The sequence below is a fragment of the Ambystoma mexicanum genome, chromosome 9, assembly GCF_040938575.1.
Source record: "Ambystoma mexicanum isolate Mex_15411 chromosome 9, UKY_AmexF1_1, whole genome shotgun sequence".
Classification (NCBI taxonomy): domain Eukaryota; kingdom Metazoa; phylum Chordata; class Amphibia; order Caudata; family Ambystomatidae; genus Ambystoma; species Ambystoma mexicanum.
The window spans coordinates 1169485613-1169491612 of NC_090931.1; positions in this window are offsets into that span (position 1 = coordinate 1169485613).

The window sequence follows — 6000 nt, forward strand, 5'->3', positions numbered from 1 at the left end:
GTACATCTAGTAACGTCAGGAGGTTATTGCTTACTATGGAAATGGCGGATAAAACGGACTGTGATGCCGCTGTCCTGTCGCTTGATGCAGAGAAAGCGTTCGACAGGGTGAATTGGGACTATTTATATTCTATACTAAGGAGGATGAATTTGGGTGAGGAGTTCATCTCTTGGGTTGCGCTTCTATATTCCAGGCCGACTGCTGCCTTTAGGACTAATGGAGTAATATCAGAAGCTTTCAGACTGGAGCGTGGCACGCGTCAAGGCTGTCCTTTCTCGCCTCTGTTGTTCATTCTAGCAATTGAGCCTTTAGCTGTTGGCATCAAACATGACCCAGATTTGCACGGAGTGAGTTGTTGGGGGGTAACTCAAAAGGCGTGGCTTTATGCGGACGACCTTTTATTGGTACTGAAGAATTTGCAAGTGTCCATCCCCGGTTTGATGAGGCTTTTGTCTGAATTTCAGGATTGTCCTGGCTATAAAATTAACCGTTTGAAATCGGAAGTGTTGCCTCTGACGAGCAGATGTGACAAGACCCTGGTTACGGAGCAGGGGTTTAAGTGGTGTGAGGGCCGGTTACGTTATTTGGGAGTATGGCTGACGTATCCTCTTTCTAAGATGGTAGATGAGAATATGAGTGTGGTTATTCGAGAATGTAAATCGGAATTACAGAGGTGGTCTTTACTAAATCTTTCTTTGTGGGGAAAAGTTAATGCCCTGAAGATGAACACAGCTCCTAAGATAAACTATATATCTAGTATGCTTCCTCTGAATATTAAGTGCTGTTACTGGAACGATCTGGACCGCCTAGTTCAGGAATTTTTGTGGGACAAAAAGCCACCAAGGCTTAGTCTATGGAAGTTGCAGCTTCCAGTTCACTTAGGTGGACTGGGGGTACCAAATTTTCGGGCCTACCATTTGGCCTTTTCTGTGAACTCTTTTGTTCCATTTTTGATTAGTGAATTGGACAACTGGGCGATGGCAGAGTCGAGTGCCTATGGGCCGCTGGGACCTACAGCCTTGTTGACCACTAATACTAAGATTCAGGGTGGTGATTTGCTGGCAACGTCATTTTTGCGCAAGTCTTGGATTGCAGTTTTCTCATTACTTGGTTGAGATGCATTCAAGTGTAAGAGTGCCTCCATTTGGTTGAATCCTAAGATTAGGGACAATTTGAGGACAGTTTTTTGGCCTGAATGGTTTCTGATGGATATTAAACTGGTTTCTGATTTAGGAAATGATGAGCGATGGTTGACGGCAGCGGAACTGAGAGAGAGATATAACTTTGAAGGTTTATCGGACTCTGCATACAGGCGGCTTAAGCGGGCGGTTGGTGAGGTTGACTGGTCCGATTCGTTAGATATGAGCGCTTTGTTGACGGATTCCAGTAAGAAGTGTGGTGGTCTTGCCAGTCGGCTTTACAAGTTAATGGTGTCAAATTTTCGGAGCAATGACAATTTGCGGCAAGTATGGAGTGAGAAAATCGGATCAGAGATCGATTTGGATGATTGGCGGAATATGTGTAGTAATGTATCTTTGTGCTCTCTGAATTTAGGTGAAAGATCGAGACAGATCAAGATCCTGAACCGGGTATATTGGTGCCCCGAAACATTACATAAAAGAGGCATGTCCGACGATTCTAACTGTTGGGGGTGTGTCCAGGCAGTCGGGTCATTGGAACACATGTGGTGGGATTGTGTGAGAGTCAGAGACTTTTGGAGTGAAATTTGTAATGTATGTGACAGGATTGTAGGAGGTGAGCTGGACCTTAATTTTAGGACAGTAATCCTTGGTGATGTTTCCGGGTTGGGTGATGTCAGCTCAGCTCACAAGAAATGGATTTGTCGTGCATTCATTGTGGCCAAGAGGCTGATTCTCCGTGGGTGGAAAGGGCGGGTCTCACCTTCCTATGACAAATGGATACAGGAAATGCATAACCTGTCAAGGACGGAGAGATTGATTTACAAATTGAAGAGTAAATGTTCGACATATGAGAAGATTTGGAATGTGTTTAATGATTTACTTTAGTTTATTCTTGATTATTTATATTTTATGACCCTTTTTGTGTACTTATTGTTTTTTTTTTTTTTTTTTCGGCTTTTGTATATATTGCCTGTTGCTGATTCATTGTATATATTGTATATATTATAAATAAATAATTAAAAAAAAAAAAAAAAAAAACACAAAATGCCATGCGTTGGAAGGACCAACTCAACCAAAAAAATAGGGGGCTCAAGATGCAAAATCCCCATTTCACGCAGAAAATGTGGAAGAACGAGGAAGAACATGGGCGTGGGGAGGGACACACAGTGTAAATTACAAACATGTCCTATCAAGTGCTAAGGATACCCTGTTTACAAAATCTATCATGCAATTGCCTGGAGTCCAATGGAGAATACACATCTCGCGATCTTACCCCAACCTGATTCACATCACAAAGTAGAAAGCACATTGAAACCTAAAGCAACAAAGTGTAATGCATCCCTACTGAACATAGGATTTCAACAATGCTGGACCCTGCTTTAGTGGCACTGATCCACCTGCATGGAAGAAAGAGGAGAAGGGGGACAGCCAGACTCTTCCATCCACGAACCACATTATTTGGGATGCCAGATGAGGAGGTGTATAGAAAAATACTGAGTCCATCCCCATGTCATCATAGACCTAATCAGGAGGTCGGAGAAGGACATGGTATCAGCCACTGTGTGTTTGCATGAACTGTCACCCCTGGTGAAGGTACTATCAGCCTTACACTTCTTGGCAACTGAATTATTCCAGCGCACTACATCCATTGTCAGGGGAATATCACAGCCCACACACTTCAGGTGCCTCCACCAGGTATGGTACTGCATCCTAGCACATGTGCATAGGCACATATACATGTCACACTCATTATTATTAATATTATTATTATTATTATTAATATTATTATTAATATTAATATTATTATTATTATCATCATTGGGCACAGACTTAGCTTTGAGAAACAATGGAGCACTCTAGAGAGGTATATAACAATACAAATTCACAACAGAGCGCTTAACAGAGGTATACAAAGTACAGATACATACTGGAGAACTTTTCAGCGGTAATAGCAGAACATATATAGAGTGGGGGGTAGAATACAGAGGGGCACAAAGGAGGGGTATAGTTGTAGAGGGTGGGGTGGAGGAAGGGGGAAGGCAACTAGCGAGTCAGGTGGCCTGGGGTACAACGTGATGGCCTAGGTGTTGAGGAGGAGAGACTCCTTGAAAGAAGTGGATCTTGAGTTATTGTCTGAAAAGTAGTAGCATGGGGCTGAGCCTGATGCTGACCGGGAGGAGGTTCCATAGTCTTTGAGCGTAGGTAGAGAAGGCTTGTTTTCTGGTCTATTCCTGGTCTGTACGTGTCTCCACATATCTACTGAGCCTGCCTTTCATGTTTCTGCCTGCCCAGCAGGCTGTATGTTTGCTTACTCATGAAGTGAAATCCCTTTGTATGCCCCATCATACTTGTTCTTATGCCAAAGTGTGTTACACGTATCACAAATCATTATCTGTTTAATGTGCATGCTAGCAAGAAAACAAATGATACGTGTTATATCTCCAGGACAACAGGCATGTTTACCTTAATTCCTCTGTCAACTCTATTCTTACCATATTTATTATTTTCATTCAACTAGTCTCAGCCAGGGTGGCAGGGCTTAATCTGATTGACATGGACGAATTGCTCCACTGACACTCCATCTTGCTTTTTGACTTTTTTATATACCACAGAGGAGAATTTGTCTTCAATTTCAAATGGCCCTTGCAAATGCTGCTAGAAATTTAGAATTTTTATGTTTATTTCTTCCAAAGTGGTACTTATAAACCGGATTACCTATTTTGTATTGTCTTACAGATGTTTTCCAATCATAATAGGTTTTTGCATCAGCAGCTCTCTCCAGATTCCGCTGCACAAATGCAAATTCATGTTGTAAGTGCTTCCTCAATTCTTCCACATATTTGTGAATTGTGGAGGCATTTACAAGTGTTTGCTCATGCGTCCTGTACAGTAAATGTTATGGCAATACCATTTTTCTCCCTGTCAATATTTTGTGAGGTCTGATACAAGTTGCCTTAGCGGGATTTGATCTAATGGCCAACAGTACCAATGGCAGCCAAAGATCCCACCTAGAGCCTGCCTCAACTACAAATGTCTTTAGTATGTCTACTATTGATCTATTCTTTATCTCAACTGCACCTGAAGAAGATGGTCGATACAAGATGTGTAGCTTCCTTTTCCCACCTACTATCTGCCAAACGTTACACATCAATGTGCTAGTGAAATGACTTCCCCGATCTGATTCTATCCTTTGACGTAATCCAAACCCTGAAAATATATGATTTACTAATAACGTGGCTGCTGTTTGCACACTGCAATCTGGAATGCACTCTACCCACTTAGACATCATACACACCACAGTCACTTAATATTTATTATCCCTAGCTGATCTTTGTACAGGCCCACAAAGTTGATTTGCAAATCTGACCATGGAAGGGTCAAATCTCGTTTCATTAATGGAGCCCTAGGCATAGGCGACACAGGTTGGAATTGTGCACATACCAAACACCTCTGGTGTAAAGTTCAATATCTTGAGACATATGTGGCCAGTAAGCACACTATTTTAAGATTTCCAAAGTTTTCTGTGAACCCCTGTGCCCTGCAGTTATCACGTCATGTGCAGGATGTAGTATCAGTCCCAGAAATGACAGACAAACGACCCTTTGGATTTGACCTGTTACAGACTCCCTAGTCATCAAACCATCTTGCAATCTAATTCTCTTTTTGTTCTTTAATAGCACCCTCAATTCTACTTTTTCCTTTGCAATCATTTTCGGACAGAGAATGTTGTTCTTTATCTACCAAATGATTATAAAATAGGCCTAAAATTGGGTCTTCTTTTGTGCTTTCATCAGATACTCATCTGGGGTATTGTGATGCTGGAAATGCATCGGAGGGACAGGGCCTCCGTATCCTTGTCCTTTACTGCTTTTTATCGTGTGTTTTGACATGTTTTCTGCACAGGAGTTCGTGTGGGACTACTGGTGGTGCAGCTCCCACTCTTTTGGTTTGGTGACAAGACCCATAGGATACCCTTATGGCCCAGGCCCTGTTATTGGAATTGGTAGATTCCTGATGGAGGCAAAATGCCCCCCCCTGGCCTCTTGCCTTCCATCACATGTTACCCTAATCTTCCCAAAGTCCCAGGAAGCCCTGCCTCTGTCCCTTCCCCCTGACTGGCTGTTGGGTGGAAGTTCCGTATATGGTAGTGTGGGGAAGTGCCGTCCAGACTGGCTGGAGCCTTCTCAATGACCGTATGTTGTGGGTACGCCTGTGGGCGGAACCTGGGTGAATGGAGTGTGTGACGAATATGCATTCTATGTTGTGACCGTCTACTCTCTGGTGTTTGACACAATGGTTGAGACAGCCCTGCCCGAAACCAGTATGAATGCAGCTTGGAGTGTTGAATGGCTCGGTACTTGTCCCAATACACATAACTTGTTGTGAGTGTCTGGAGAGAAGTGAATGGCCTGAATACCTCATGTGCCTGATTGGCTGCCTGCCTGCATGAATGCCTGTAGTCATGATTGGATGCTTGAGTGCGACCCAGCTGAATGAATGGGAGATCAACAGTATATCTGGGGACCTCTCACTGCTAGAAGAATTGCTGTTTCTCTCCTTCGCAATCTGAAAGCTGCTGTGCTTCAAGAACTGACCCAGAGAGGACCTAGTAAGGCGCCCTCTTCCCGAGCTACGAGGGACCATCGTGCACAGCTGATCTTTGCCTAAGCTCCCTGGTAGACAGACCTTTGACAGGCTGCTGACCCATTACGGGGATTGCTACGGAACTCCAAGGGGAAGCGCCCGGACTGTTGTCTGCCACAGTCGCCGACCACCATCGCCGACCGGAGACACCGTGCTCCCATTGCATAAGAACTTCGTTGATCCAAGGATGCTCTTGTCCGCATCATCGCGGCTG